Below are 17,288 nucleotides of genomic sequence, written 5' to 3' on the forward strand. Positions count from 1 at the left end.
GCCTGTCTCATTCCCCAGAATTCCCTGATCAACTTTGAACTAATTTGCCAGTTTCCTGCTTTTCCCAGTCAAGATTGCAATCTGAGGTTACCTGCAGCATTGGCCTTTTCCATTCATTTTCCATTTGTATTGCTTTGGTTTCTAATACCCAGGGGCATGGAGTTTTTCTGCACCACTCTGATTTCAAACAGCTCCTTCCTACAACAAACTCTGGTTTTCAACCACTACCTTGCCAACGTGGAGGTTGGTAGGGAGGGTTAAGGGAGAGTGTGGAATAGCCATAGGCTAAAACTTTACAGACTCTCAACATTCTTAACTGCATTTCAGTCATTTGTCTCGAATAAATGCTTCTCAATTTGTTGTTTGCCTCCAGACCTGTGTTTTATAATTTCATTGCTTTGTGAAGAGGGTCATTTGTGTGTGTGTTTCTCTCTCTTATATTATGTAATTCTTTTTATCAGAGTCACTATTCTCTATTTCCAGATTGATTGGCTGAGAAGGTCACAGAGAACCTCCCTGGCTGCCATTTTCAGTCAGCATTCATAATAAAATAATGCTGGGAAAACCTGAGATTCCCTTAATTAGGAGACATCCAACCATCAAGTTATTTATAATAAAGGCTTTATGTGTACAGATTGAGAGGCATCCTATTAACCTATATAGGTGGTTGTTTTTTAAGTCCCAGCTCAGCTCCAAAAATTGTGTGTGGCATAGGCCATTCACTTTTTATCTCCAAATCTCAATTTCCTCATATAGAATAAGGGTATTTGCCCCGACCTTTTGAAAGTTTCTTTCATTTCTGTGGTCCTGTGAGAAAATAGCTAGGATATCAATTTCACAAGCAATATCTGGGGAGACTAAAATAAATGTGACTAATTACGGAACTGTCCCTAACCTAGGGAGGCAGTAAATTGAGTTGAATACTTATTGCTATATGTGAATATTAATATTGCAATCAATGTTTAATTTGAGATATATGTTGTTATACATAACTAGCCCTAGATGTCAATCACAAAGAAGGCTGTACTTGCCAAGAATCTTTTTATTCAAGATATTTTAAAAGAAGTGGGAGACTGTGTGGAAAGATCCTGGGATTATATGTTAGATGTAATGACATTGAACTGGCAGGAGCAAGGCTAATGTATCTTTTGGATGTCAAAACTCAGTGCTCCCCAGACTGAATATTATGAGCCTTGAATATCATTAAGTTGAACAATTTTCCTTCAAAATTTTTCTTAAATGAATTTAATTTTCTTAATTAAAGGGACTAAGTAGACAATCATATGATGGCAAAGAGGTCAAATTCTTTCTCCATTTTAAGAAGTATAAACCTAGTCAAATTGAATGATTTATTATAAAGGAAATTAAATTCAATTACTCATTTGAGGAAACTGCAAAGATTGTCTTTGATATCTGTAGGCACTCTTAAATACTGGCACTTGATACAGAAATTGCCCTAGCATTGGTCTCTGGACTGTGACACCGTGTGATACATGATCGTGATTTTTGTTAGATGCCCAAGACTGGAAAGAGGTCAAAGCTTCCTAAGTCAGACTCCAAGGTGGTTATGTTGAGAAATAAATAATATTTACATGTATTTATATTCTCCATTAATTCTCCAAGCACTGCTTTCCATAATAAAGAGGAAACATGTTATGGTATAAAAATGTAACATAAGCATAAAATACACAAAAGATCAATGTAAGTCGATGGATAAAGCAAACAGATAACTTAACAAGCTTTTTCAGTAGATGCAATTATTATTTGGGTTCCTAACACATATTTAGTATTGGGCAAGTTTCTACATACCGTTGATAAGAAGTAAATAATGCAATGTTAAACTATTTAAATATAATATATTATATATAATATATAATATAATATAATATATTATATATTATATATAATATAAACTATTTATAATTTTGTTCAAGTCAATTTAGGATTGTTTAGTTTGTGTTTTCTATCCATTGATTTTAGTGTGTATATTAATTATCTGAGGATTTGTTAAAATGCAATTCTAATTTAGTAGATCTGGGGTAGGTTCTCAGATGTAGCATTTCCAGCAAGCCTCCAGGTGATACTAATGCTGTTTGTTCCGCAAACCAGACTTTGAGGAACAAAAGCTAAAGAACGGCAAAGACAAAATTTCTCAAGTGGTCAGTGTTAGAATACACGAATTGATGATCATATCTGTGTGGAAATTTTCTCTCCTCCACCATATTCTTAATGAATGATTGTTTTAGTGAGACAAGAAAGGAAACAATTAGCAATAAATTAGCCTTCCATATACTTTAATTTTTTATTGCTCAATGTAAGTATGTGGCCTTTCCATCTGAAAATGCATTTTACTTTCTTATTGTATTATATATGTATTTTTTATTTTCCGAATAACTAACCTACTGTTTTATAAATAAGCATTCTTTGAAAAGGTTGAATACCAACCAGATGCAGAGGTGTTCCCTTTGCCAAAACAGGCATGAGAAATCTAACTTAGATCTAGAAATGTTGGAAGGGAAATTAAGTAAGCCAAGTTCAAAGTTATTTTTGTGCCAAAAATAAATCAATCTAGTCATTAAGAATAAATCATCAAGAAAATTTAAAAATACAGCATTTTTCTGATTTGAAATTAAAAAGCTTTAAAGATATTGGCCACATATCCCCTTTAATGTTTGTCACATTAGTTTCTTATATTAAGGTTGGCGTTTCTGTTGAGCACTACTTTGTCTTTGCTTGGACAGCTTTTTTTCTTCTACTCTTGAGAACATTTTAATAATCATCTGAATCCAGTCAGTATTGGCTTTCACCTTTAACTCCCACCTCTTCTCTTCCCTGCTTTCTGGCTTGGGCACTTGCCTACAGTGTTCTAAATCCTATATATCACCAGGCCATCCATGAACACACTCTCCTCTTAGATTTCATCTTGGTATGAAATATTAGGATAGCAGAGACACTGAAGAAAAGAAAAAAGTCAAATGAAAATCAAAACTTCATTAGAGTTAGTTGTCTCTGGGGATTGATAATCACTTCAAAATTTGTAATCATTGCAAATCACTAAAGATGTTACTCTTAAACAAGTTGATTATAAACAACAGGAAGTCATGGGGCAGCTTCCCTAATGAATGAGTTCACCTTATCTCCCAGCCAACCGCAAGTCAGAGGAGCTGTGGGCACGGCATCACTTTCCCGACTGATTTAAAGGCTGACTTTATACTTAATCCCCCCTGAAAGATTTCAGTAAGAGAAGCAGGGGGAGGGCTTCAGAATGCAAAATATCACAGTATGGAGTTGAGTAATGGGTACTGAGAGAAACAGATCTTCTTTGGGAAAAAGGTAGAGGACAATTGTTTGAAAATAAATACAGTTTTACAACATTCAATACTGACATTACTTATGTTTTCAATGGCATCCCACTAATTCAGATGCATGCAGTAAAAATGTTTGCCCTCCAATATGCAAGATGAAGGACACGTGAGGAAAATGTTAAGCCAGAGGATAAGACACTCAGGTCAGAAGGGAAGAAAACCTTATATTGGGATGGAAATTTGTTCCCGCAGGCAAAGGAACATTTTTCATTGTTTATACAGATCTAACAAGGCATTGAAATGCATGGTTATATGAAAACTTTGCTTGGTTAATAAAGTTGTAACACATACTAATAAAGGGGCATATACAGAGAGAAATTATTCTGTGAATCATCAAAAAACATAATGCTATTATATTTTTTAAATGGAAACAGAAGAGCAAGAATTGAGATTGGAGTGAGCAATTTGTGTTACTGTTTATGCAATAAATGACAAGGGTTATAAGAAAAAAAATGTAACTGATATTTCAGGCAAAAGCAATGTGCTTTCTTCCTCTAAGCCAAAAGTCCACATGGAGGTTAGGCCAATCTGACAGAATTAGGTGGTCAGCAACTGGCTTGACTCAAATGTCTGCAGGGTCATTCAGGAAACATTAACCAGTAAAGCGGCCCAAATATGGGAAGGCTTTGTTCACATATGAAAATATCTGCATGGATGTTATTCACTTCTATACTACTCATTGTCTTTTGGGAGTAGGCAGAATTCTGATTTGGTGCACAATATTCCCACCTTTGCACGTGTCCTGTATAATCTCCTCCGCTTGAGTGTGGGCAGAGCTGTGAATATGATGGATTTCATATACGTTATTAGACTACATTTTATGTCATAGTGAAGAGATTTTGCAGGTGTAATTTTGGTCCTAATTCAATTGACTTTAAATTATTCAAAACTGAGATTATCTAGGTGGGCCATTCCTAATCAGTTGAGCCCTTTGACAAGACTAGCCTCTTCTTAAACTCAGAGACATTTGAAACATGAAAGAAATTCTCCTGCTGGCTTTGAAAAAAACAAATAAGTTGTGAGAGGGTCTATAGAAGAAGTTATGTGGCAAGGACCTGTGAGCAGTATCTTGGAGCTGAGAGTGGCCCCCAACCAACAACAAACAAGCAAAATGGAACTTCTGTCCTACAACTGCAAAGGATCAAATTCTGCCAGCAAACTAAATGAGCATCATGAGAACACTGAGCCTCAGATGAGATCCTATCCCAGCCAGCATATTGATTCAGCCCTGTGAGTCCCTGAGCAAGAACCCAGCTAACACAAGCCAGACTCCTGATCTCCACAACCTATGAGATAACAAATGGGTCCTTTTTTAAGCTTCAAAATAGTACCATCATTTTGGAAGACAGTTTAGCAGTGTCTTAAAAGCTGGATGTAGTCTTATCATACAGTCTGGCAACTGTGCTCCTTCATGTTTACCTAATTATTTAGAAATTTGTGTCCGCACAAAAGCTTATATACAAATGTTCATAGCATATTTATCCATAATTGCTAAAAAGTGGAAGCAACGAACAAGTTCTTCCATGGGCGAATGAATAAACAAACTGTGGTGCATCCGTATGTGATAGACCATTATTCAACAATAAGAAGAAACAAGCCATGAAAAGATATGAAGGAAATTTAAGTGCATATTCCTTAATGAAAGAAGACAATCTGAAGTCTAAATAATGTATGAATCCAAATACATGCAATTTGGGGGAAAAATAACAGTCTAGAGATAGTAAAAAGATCAGTGGTCGTCAGGGGAGGGGAGGAGAGTTGAAGAGGTGAAGCGCGAGGGATTCTTAGGATTGTGAAACTATTCTGTGTTACTGTAATGACAGAAACATGACATTGTGCATTTGTTAAAACTTAGAAACATAGGCCTGAAGAATACAAAAAAGAACCTTAACTTAACCTCTAGATATTAGGTAATAATATTATCTAAATATTGATTCACCTGTTGTAATAAATGTTCCACACCAATGCAACATATTAATAATAGGGGAAATTTTGTACATAAGGAGGGGTTTTTGAGAACTGTAATTTCTGTACTACCTGCTCATTTTTTTCTGTATAATCTAAAACTGTTCTAAAAACAGAGTCTATTCATTTTAAATGAAAAGTAGCATCTCAAATATAACTGAATTTTGAGTACGTGGCAATCTTTCTCTAAAGAGGGTTTCGGCTACTCATCTTTGGGATTTTTGCCATACAGGAAAATGAGACCAATATCTCAAGATAGTCTTATTTCTCAGGAAAAGCAAGAAACAATGGATTTCTAAGTACAATATTCTGATTTTGAAAAGTTGGAAATAAATTCAATTAAAAGTTTTAAAAGCATTATTTTGGAGCTAGATTCAGATCCAAACCAAATAACTTCTACTTTTGATTGTAGAAAATTCACTGGTTTGTAAAATGGCAGAAAAATTAACAAATGACTGTGGCAGATTTCATTTTGTTTGGTGCTTTCTATAAGTGAAAATTCAGTAGTAAAATAAATCAACATATTGTGTGTCAGTGTCTTGTCTTACACAAGCCAATTCTCTGTAAAGTGACCACCTTTGAAACAGTGATCCAAGAGTGCTGTCTGGGTATTTTTGCGGGGAGAGGTGGGGGGGAAGGATTGTTCAAAAAATCTAATTTAGTGGTAATGAGCCTCTTCCCTGAGTGTAAGAAGTGCCCTTCCTCTCACAAGTGACAGATTATATAATTAAAAAGGATATGTCGTAACTGTGTTAGCCAAATGATGGGTATAGTACAGACTACGGAGATATTTCCTGAATGTGCTGTGGCATTTAAATCCCTCATTGTGCACCATTGCATGTGTTAAGCAATAGTACTATAGTGTGGCCTTACTCTGCTATTGTATTTTTCTGGCTACAGAACTAATAAAAGAGAAGTCCAGTTTGAATTAATGAAGAATCCAAATTTCAGACTATTTTCAAGTAAATGAAATTTTACTTCCAAGTACAAAAAGGAATTGCAAGCAGTAAAGCAAAGCAGTGCATAAGTGAGATTCTTAGCCCATTAGCTGTGGTTGACAGCTGAACATGAATCATAGGAAGCCATGCACTGACATTTGTCAGTTATAATAGATGATTCTTAAATTTTAAAAATATATGGTACTTGTTTGCACCTTAAATATGTACTTATGTAAATACAAGTAATTCTAAATTAATAAACCCCTTAACAGCAATCTTAAAAATGCTTATAATTTGATATCTAAACAAATGTTTACTGAACACTTACTGTGAAAAATAATTGGGTGAGATTTTTTGGTAATGTGACAATAAGACTTGGTACCTTTTATTAAGGAACTTACATTTTACAAAAGGGACAGGTATGTGCACAGTTATGTCAGGACAGAAGATGAGGAGGAAACATGCTTCGGGGACCCCAAAGGTGGAGGGACTCGTTCTAAAGGGAGTTGTGGGAGAAGGCTTTCTCAGGAAGAGTCAACATTTGAGATTCAGTAAAAATGGGTGGGCACCTGGGAAGTAAACACATGTAACACATGAGACGGGGAGAACACAAATAATGATACAGAGTTTGGAAAATACAGACAAAGTCTGTGTCCTAGACAGATAATGTGTCTGGTGAAGGCAAGAAGATGCAATCAGAGAGGACACTGGAATTTATGTTGTTTCAAGGTAGCCCTCTGTTATAAAATAAAGTCCAATTCTTTAGCATAAAATTATAGTGTCATTCCTGATACCTACCAGATCTTGGGCATTTAGTGTAAAAAATATATCTAGGTCTCAGTTTCAGGGATACAAGTGAACTACAGGTTACATGTTCTTATATGACCTTTATATGTCTCATCTTCCCAATTACATTATTATTTTTCTCTGTCCCTTTACAGCGGTTATCTCAAGCTTTTATTCCTTGCCATTCATTTGATTTTTCATCATGTCTAATTAGTTCTTTGTTTTTTCCAGTGTATTTAATAGCTTATTGTATGTTCAATGCATTTCTTTAGTCTGCCTTTTAAAAAAAAATCTCATTTTTTTATAAATAAATTTTTTGTACACATATTTTACTGAATTCAAATTATCACCAAATTCTAATCAAATTCTACTCTCTCAGGGAGCTCTTTTGCAGAATTTGTTTCTCTTCCTTTGGTTATGTCTTGTCAGACTAGGTTTGAAGAGTTGCCAGCTCATTTATTTTTCCTCTTGTTTTTAATGTGGGCTGCCGAGTTCAGGTTCACTGTACGTTCTGACATAGTTTGGACAATGGTTTTTGACTCCTTATCTAGCTAATCGGACTAGAACAATAAGTACATTTCATCTTTTCCAAGTTTGTGAGAAAATGCCACTCTTTTTTTATTAGATTGTTGCTGATGCAATTCCATGGTTTTTAAAATATTTTAACTTTTTTTCTCTACTTCATTGTGAATTGAAGAAAGAACTGTCTGTGAGTGAGTCAGCTTTTTTTTTTTTATCTTTCTCCAGAATCTACAAGGCCATAGAATTAAAGGGCAGTTATCAGGATAATATTTTCTAAGACAAGATCTCAAGAGAAGAGAGAACAAGCAGATACATCTTATATGTGAAGGTAAGTTAACTAAACTTAAGGGAGAGAAACAAATCTTTAAAGAACTTTAAAGAACAAGTTCTTTAAAAAGACCTTGGTATGGAGAATTTATGCAGTTTATCTGGATGTATTCTGCAGACTTTAAAAAACGATGGTAAATGACCGACTAAGTGGTCACTGTGATGATGAATCTTGATGGATTATATTTCTGCCTATGAACTGACAAGCATACATAAATAAGAAAGAAACGTTTGCTTGATAAACTACATGTGGAAAATTCAAACACATTTTATGCATGAAAGTGTATATACGCTAATAATACATAATAAACTATATGAGCATTATCTTGAGGATATGGCCTTAATTATTAAAAGAAATGACATTCATGAACTATGTAAATTGATATCCAATTAACTTACTGCAGCTATCTTATTAAATGCCAATTAAGTGTATTAACATTCTTTACAATTTCATGTATTAATACAAATTTAACTGTACTTTTATTGCCATTGTAATTTTGAGTTAATTGCATAGCTAGACAATTTGTCTTTTGCATAATTATTAAGCCTCACCCTCTGTTCTTCAAAAAAAAAAAACTGATGGCTTTATAAACTCCGAAGATAAGTCTTCAAAGTATCACTAATTTCCTGGCATTGTACAAATCTTTGTTTTAAAACAAAATGAAGATTTCACATGGTTTATAGCAGCTGGATAGTGATTTGAATTCTTTGTTTGAAATAAAATGTGAAGGGACTACATAATACACCAGAAAGATATTGTTAGGTCTTTAAAATTCTTTTCTTTTCTATTATGATTTTCGTTAATGTCTGTCTATTTATGGAAAGATTTTCTGACAACGGAGGTTTCTTAATAGAATAAGAAGTAGCCTAATAGAACACAAATATTTTAGATCCTTTTGGTGAGATATGCTTTATGTTTTCCTTTACTGAGATATGTCTTCCTTTGCTTCAACAGTCCCCTGAATATCTAGCATGGTAACAGGCATTTACCAAATTTGAAGTAGTTGAAAAGCTCATGTGCTTTGTAGTCAGATGATTTGGAGTTCAGTATCTCTCCTAGTTTCTCTTTCTTTGGTTATAGAAGTTGATGACATTTATGGCATTTAGCCAATTTGCTCATTAGTAAAATGTGGATAGTAACTACTTCTGTGTACATACATAGAAACACAATAATGTGTACGTACATGGAAACACAATACTATGAGTGATTTGCATGGAAGTCCATACTCAGTAAAAACTAGCTTTTATTCCTTTCGTATCTATATTTTTTATTTTTGAACCGATTTCATTGATTTGTATATAACCTACTGCCAAATAATTGTATGTATGATTTATGAACAGGATGGATCTCAGGGCTTCTATTAGTTTTGAAACAGAGAAGTAAAGAATTCATTCATATGAAAGACAATTTGGTTATTCAAATCTGGCTCTATATAGGACTATTGCCTTATTCCATTAGCCTTATTAAAATAAAATTGTAATGTTTAATGGTCAACTCTATATTTACACAAAGAGGACTTCGTTCAAGAGTCAATGTGTTGCTGAATCTAAATACGAATTGTTGAGAGCCGGGATGCCAGAAAATCAATCCTGATTCCGTGCTGACGTGACCGTCTTGTGGAGGCATGCAGATAGTTTGGCTGTGGCACCCTTTGCTTTTCTTCTTTAGTTTCACACAGTTCAGTGTTCTTAGCCGATGTGGCCTGTTCATCACTGCATTGTTGTGTGATATTCAGATGTAAGTTTCAAGTGGAAAGGAATAACTTTTTCTGTGGACTTTCCCATGAACTCTGCCCAGCGCCCATTCCCTCATCTTGGCCCTCACATTTCCTGCGTGTGGAAAGGCTGATAAGTGGAAGCCTCACTCCCTCCGTTTCTTCTTCTTTTCTTGCCTAAACAGTGATCACATCCCTGCTTAGAATTGCCACTTGTTTCTTTGTTCATCTGTGCCTGTTTAAGTCTTCTATAAAAGCTCCAGTAAAATCACCTATAAAGCCATGAGGTGTCAGGTACAATAATAAATGTCTGTGGAAACAAAATCACCCTAATGAAATGGAAGGAAATCTAAAATCGTTGTCCATGTGCTTCCAATTAAAAGTGTTTCCCCTAGCTTGCCATTATTTATAGCACTGTTAATGATGGAGTGCACACTGAAATAAATGTCTTTCTTGTTGGTGATTATTCATGAGGCCCATGTGCATATGAGTACCTCAAACAGAACATTCTATATGGTGCTTTGAGGCTGAAGGTCACTGGGAACTGATGTACAGGGCTGAGAAACGATTTCTCCTGTAGCTTCGCAACAGTTCAGTTGAGCTCTCGGTCTGATAAGGATGAACAGTTGTGACCACCAGAGGGAAGTTATGGAAGTCAGTTGAACCATTTGGGTGTGGCTCTGGAATATCAAAATTGCAGTTTCTACATATGGTGACCCTTTCGTCAACTAAGCAATGAAAATAAAGCTGCTGCCACTTGTCGGAAAACCGGTATTTGAGTGAAAAGTTCCCTTAGCAGCCTTAGCCCACACGGCAGGCACAAGCTTGAGCAGAAAGCGGCTCTGTTTTCTTCTCTTGGATTTGCTAGCCTACTGTCATTGTTTTATTTCTCCCCAGAGTTCTTCATTTGGACAGGAATCTTAAGGCCTTATCTCTCCCTTTTTCGTAACTGCAAAAGACACCCGTGAAAGGAGAAGGATATGATTCGTCCCGATGGTAGCTTTCATCCATTGACCCCCTTCAGGCATTTTACGTATTCATAGTTCACAAAACAGCACTGCACTGGAGGCATTTTTTACAGTGATTTTATATGTGAGCAAACTATACCTGAGAGACTAATCACTGAGTAAGCTATTATCCAAACAGACCCATTTATCCCTTGAGCTCATATTCCTTGAGCTACAGCATTCTGCTCATGAGTTGATAACCTATGAGTTCATCTTTCCACATCATCACAGATCTCATTCCTACTAACGTATATCCCAAACTCCCACAATTTTCTTACATAATTACTTTAATACCTTCTCCTGGAAGAGTCTGTAGAAGTTTAGTCACTCAAAAGCATCTCCTCCTGTGTTGTCAGGAGTATTTTGTTGTTGTTTTTACAATCTGTGTGTCCTCTAATTATCTGGTTTTGAAGGATTCTGCCTGGTAACTTAATTCTACTAGATTTGATGTGGAATGCTGTGGTGATTTAACCTAATCCTCTCTGACAGTGTGTGCAGGATATGGAGTGATGAGGTAAACAGCCACTCTCTCAAGTGCTTTGTTCTTCTGTTCCTGTATTTAAAAATGTTTCTTGAGCTGAAACTTCCATGCATTCTGCACACGTTTTTTACACATTTTCTTTTGCATTTTCCCCCATGGAGAGCACAGACGTATGTGAATAACCAGCCTTCTAAACTCTTGATATATTGAGAAACAATTATAATAATGGTGATTGTACCAGCAAGAAGTTTTAATTTAGGTAACTATTCTATTAAGTCAGTCTCTTTTATTTCGTTCAAACATCCCTGAAAACACTGTTTAAGTATCTCTCTTTTTTAAAATCAATGCTGTTCCCTTGTGGTTTCTAAAACTTGCTCAATTTATGCTTCAGGATCTATTCAAATTTTCAACATTGCCGCTCTCTCTTTTTTTTTTTTTTAGAGCTCTAAAATATTTTTTTTGCCGCTCTCTCATTTCTTATTATTTGTGAAATTTTATATAGTATTTCAAGTTGTAAAGTCCTTGAATATTTTTTGAAATTTTATTAAATAGTATTTAGTGGCATGTTTCAAATTTCCCAATAATTCTAAGTGTATCTATACTAATAAGAGGCCAGTATCTAGGGTTTCTTACACTGCAGGAACCACATAAAGTTCCTGAGTACCTTGCCACATCAGTAACAAATTCTTTACTTTTCTTCTATCAAAACTGTTATCTACTGCAAGAAACACTGCCCATCTTATGGGGTGGCTTAAAGGAATTTGCTTTGTTTAGTATAAGGCCACCTCTTCTCTTTTCTAAAAGTTGTTTCCTGGCCCCATGGAAGGATCCAATCATATCTGTCCTTTGTTTGCTATTATGGTGCCTTCCTGGATTCCAGTATTCCCACCTTTATAGACGTACAATACAGAGACAGGAAACTAAGTCCAGGAGACAAGTTTGTCAACAGAGTGAAGATGACTGGTAACATCTCCTCACCCACGTTTCCTGTAGACTAGGGAGACATTTTGTAGTTTTAATCAGAGTCTTAAGGGGGGTTGTGAACTAAAATAGGCCAAAATGATCTCTTATGCAGATATTTAGGTATGTTATGAATAGTCGCTTAATATTTAAAAGTGGAAATAATTAATTTCTCAGAAGAGAGTGTTAGAGAATATTGTCATGATTTGGCATGGTCAGATATTTCTTAAATTTCTTAAAGAGAACTATTCAAAAAAATTAAATGTTTCCTAAATTTGATGTCATTAGAATTCAGAACTTGATTTCATCAAAAGATACCATAAAGAGAAAGAAAATGAAAAGTAGGATGGTTGCAATACATACATCAGACAAAGGACTTGTATTTAAAATAAATAAAAAATCCTAGCAAAGCAAGAAGAAAAGGACAAATACTAAATACTTTAGAGAAAAAAAATAACAAAAAAGTTCAGCTCACAAAATAATTTGTTCAAATGATCAGTAAATATACTTAAAATCTGATAAAATCATTCTTTATTAGGGAAGCACAAATTAAAATCTTAATGAGATCAATGATACATCACTTAGGCTCATCATAATAGCTGAAATAAAAAATTAAATATCTGACAATGCCAAGTGCTAACTAGTATGTTGAACAAATGCAAATTTAATTACTAATGGTAATATTAATTGTTAAAAACAGCTCACAAAGTTTGTTTGCTGTACCTATTACAATAACACATGTATAGTAATATTCTATACACACACACACACACACACAGATGCTGGATTATAGTGTTTGTATATGTGCATGTGTGAATGAAAAGACATGTCCATGTTTGTGCATCAAAGGAAATGAACAAGAGCGTGTCTAGTAGCATTGTTCCCAGCAGTTTTTAAACTGAGTTAGAAGCTTCCAATGTTTATCACCAATAGATTGGATAAACTATAGTCATACAATAGATACTGTACATTAATGAAAACAACAAAGTGCTATTACTTGCAGACAGAGATGCATCACACAAACATGATTATTAAAGAAGCTACTTACAAAAGGGTACATGCTGACGATATCGATATATATTGTCATAAAACAAAAAAATTAATATGCAGTGGTGAAAGTCCCGGTAGTGGTTACGTTCCTGCAGATGGGTAATGACCATGAGAGGGAACGAGGTGGTCTGCTGGGCTGCCGGTAATGTTCTACCTCTTAATCTGGGTGAAAGTTACCTGAGTTCATCTGTATGTGTACATTTTGTGAAAATTAATCAAGCTGTACAAGAGATATTTGTGTACTTTATGTGTTAAACTTTCATAAAGTGAACAAATACCAAAAACTGGACACATAAAGACCTTATACCTAACAAGGAGGATAGGAAATTACCCAAGGAAAGACTTTTTTTTTAGTTTTATAATTGCTTTCTAGACATAGCCAGATAAATAAGACCAAAGAAAGGCTTCTATTTACAACTTGTAAATCTCATTTTAAGAAAAACAAACATATTCAAGTGGCTTATTTTGCTATGTACTTACTTACTGATTAGTGTTAAGTTTCCTTATCAGGAAATTTGTCTAATATCTTGTATAGAATTATTTAGGAGATTTAATAGAATAATACAATAAAAGTTCCTGTCACAGTGTGTGGTACATAACACTTGCATATGATAGATATTCTTGTTATAGGCACTCAGTTGATTTTGCCCAATATAAGTTTTAAAGTTATATTTTTAAATTTAAAAAAATTATATAATTTTCTTGACCTTTCCCATATTTATTACAAATTTCCTTTTAAATATATGAGGAGAAATCATTAGAAAATTATGTTTTGTTCTGTAAAGCATAATTAAAATTAATTAAAATACCATAACTTCTTTTTGTAAAATACACACATACTTCTTATCAGCAAAACAGCTATATTTTAAAATTAGTTCCTCTAAAAATGCAAACATCCTTGGATCAACCAACTGCTTAGAATAACCCAGCAATTACAGTACTGTTACCTATTTGGAACATTTTTTCTTAATGTCATGAAAACCAGTTATACTCTGTGAGCCTATTTTGTTTATACTAGTGCCCACATTTAAGAGAAAACTGAAACAATGATTCTCCTGTAGTAATATAATTCATCTGTAGTGCCTGGATGTTTTGAGAATCATTTGTGTTTTGTCAAATGGTATGGTCTTTGGACTTCAAATTTGTACCCTTTCTTAGAAGGTGGATTTTTAGGATTGCAATAACAGTAAAGATTATAATATAATGGTTATTCCTCATGTCACAGAGGAAAAACTTGAGGTCCAGAGATGCTAAGAGCTTGCTTTGGGTCACTCACTGTGGGACAGAGACAACTAGAACCTAGGTGTCCTGACTTTTGGTTCCTTTCGTTACTTTGTGCTGTCGTGCAACCACCCTGAGATTGCAATAACAAGACAAAGAATTCAAACAGTAAAATGGAAGGGATCTCTCAATAGGCTGCCTGCTTTGAAACAAACTATCAACTCACAGAGTCCCGTTCTTAGCAAGCTGTGGTCACAACGCACATTTGCAGGCTGAAATTATTATATTCCTTCCACTCTTGCTTTAGATCGTGAATTAGCCTACGGCAATGTAAATATTAGTTTTGTTAACCACGGACGTAGCCCCATCACCTCCTCTTACGAGGGCCTCTGATTGTCACAAGGTTTTGCTGGTGACAATTAGGATGATGACTTTCTTTCTGGGTGAAACTCAAAGGCACTGAAAGAGACCGTTTCATATGATTTCCCGAGCTTTGTGTTTGTGTTATTTCTCTGCTAGAGGAGGCAGAATAAATCTTCAAAATAAATACATTATGCAGTGGGCAATGAAGGGGTAAAGCCACTTTCTTCTGTAATCACAGTTCTTTCTAAAGTCATATAGTCCCTACAAATGAGATAATAAAGTAACTCCACATTGGTTCCTTCAGTTCCCTGGAGTTTAAAGTGTATTAATGGCTATTGGATTCAGAATAAATAAACTGGATGGAAAAATCATTATGCGAGTTCTATTTTCCAAATATCAATTTGGTTTCTAAGCACTCCAATAACTTACCCTTAATTTTCAGCTTGAAGCTTCTCAGAAAAAAAATAGTTGAAATTTGGGGCATCATTTATTTTCCCCTTCTTACAATAATGGGATGTGAATTCAGTGGCTGAGTTTATTGAATTTGGCATTAGAAGTTGATTCATCTTTTAAAAAAAACACATATTTTACACATCGAATTTCATCCTTTGGGGAATAGCAAACAATAAAAAATGCATTGGAAAAATTAGTTAGAATAACTGGATGAATAGACCCTTTCTTTCTTCTCTTTATTGAATTTAGTAGTATCGTGTGGACCCCAGTTCTCTCTACTAGGATTTAACATTGAGAATTACTGAGCAGAGCTGTTAAACAAAATTATATCTTTTCTGGGATAAATATTTAAATGTCCTTGTTTGCAGTTTGCATACCCTGGGACCTTTATATTTCGCAATGACAGAAATCGGAAAGGTCAGAAATATCTGGTCACAATAACAGGATACCTAGTGCATTGTTTGTGATCTGCATGCATGCAAGTGCGTGGGTCTTTGGTGTGATCTGCTGACCAAAATTCATTGTTATCACTAAGTCTCCTTTCCATAGAAATGGAAGCAATTAATTGGCAATAATGACAAAAATATAAACTGCAGCACACAACCATCACAGACCAATAATTCATACTCACAGTGCAGGGTCTTGTGAATTGGTCAAAACAGTCACGGAAGTGTAAGTTTCTAAATCCAACAAGCAGTCATTGGACTCCTACTGTACTCCTACCACTGGTGCAGCTTTCTCTTGTAGTTTATTTTCTTCCCCCAAATCTCCTCTTTTTCCACTTGGCAAATCATGAAAAATTTACTCTTTTGACTGTCTTCTGCTTTTTTTCTTTAAACTTCAGTTTATTTCAATTGGAAAAAAAATTCTGGAAGAGAAGCTGCAGAATATATATACACTTAAAGCATTTTTACTTTCTAATTGACAAACGTGGTGACTGTTTCCTTCCCTCCTTCGTCTCCACCTCTCTGCCTGCCTTCCTCCCCTTTCCTCCCTTCCCTTCCTTCTCTGAATTTTGTAATTGCCTAACTGTTGAAAAGCTAGAACTACTGAGTACCTATAACCTCCTGAAGGCAATAACATATAATATTTTGATATAGTTACTTCCCCAACTTTCTGTATATTTTGAAATGCTTGTTGAGTCTAGAAATATAAAGGTACGTAATAGTTAAGATCATAACTTATATAAATTCAGTGACATTTTCTTTTAGTAAATGTGGTTTTAGATTATATATAAATGATTTCTAGAAGCTGAATTATTTTGTCAATTCCAAAAAATGGGAATATGGATTTACTGATGTTCCAAGTGACTCCTCAGGTATTTTCCCTCGTTTTGAATCTAAGATGAGATTTATAAACCCATGTTAGTTACACAAATACATACATTAACCACTGCATATTGTTCCATAAATGTTGATTTGACTCACTTGATAATCTTGAGCTGCTAACTAAATTAAAAATGGATTTTACAGTAATTCAGGTGGAGTATCTATTTCTCCTACTGCTACCGTATCTTTTGAGGCCAGTTTCTAAGTGGTTTCTCCCTCCATCTTCTATACAAGTCCCAGCTCTGTTTTCTGAAACACAGATCTGACATAAGCCTTCCATAGATGCCTCAAGTTCTTTTCAAATTGGAGCATACAAACATTGTGTTGTTTGTTTTCACAGTTTTAAGTTTTCTCTGGCGGCTGTTTCTTGCCGTTTGGATACTTCTTAAAGAAAAAGGAAAATTACCTTTAACTTCCAGTCACATAAGGCTACTCAAGATTTCCTAACCTTGCCAGGTATTTTCACATCACCATATTTTTCTTGATTTCAGACTGATAACAACAAGAACAAAAACCTGTGCTCTCCTCTAACTTTCTGTTCCGTACCCACATACAAGTACACACTGACATACAAACTTATTTTCCTATTTCCTATGGAATGTACTCAGCCGTTCGTCAGAGCCCAGACTCTGTATGACTTCATCAGAGATGGCTGTCTTGCCCAAATGCCCAGACAGTAGGAGTAGCTCTCATCTTTGGGCATATGATATTATCTGACATTCATCACTACAGGTTTTGTGACCACCTAATTTATATGCTTTGGGAGGGCAAGAACTGTGCCTTACTTATTATTATCTATCAGGCATT

General features: G+C 34.9%; 1 long non-coding RNA gene across 2 annotated transcripts in view; it reads left to right on the forward strand.

The window, feature by feature from the left end:
- LOC140696987 (uncharacterized) overlaps positions 1-17,288 on the forward strand; it is a 244,916-nt gene that overhangs the window by 107,305 nt on the left and 120,323 nt on the right. For both annotated transcript variants that reach the window (XR_012073782.1, XR_012073781.1), the window contains one exon: positions 7,802-7,904. This is a non-coding gene — a long non-coding RNA (uncharacterized lncRNA). The remainder of the gene's footprint in view (positions 1-7,801; positions 7,905-17,288) is intronic.

Source organism: Vicugna pacos, chromosome 6 (assembly GCF_048564905.1).
Source record: "Vicugna pacos chromosome 6, VicPac4, whole genome shotgun sequence".
Lineage (NCBI taxonomy): Eukaryota > Metazoa > Chordata > Mammalia > Artiodactyla > Camelidae > Vicugna > Vicugna pacos.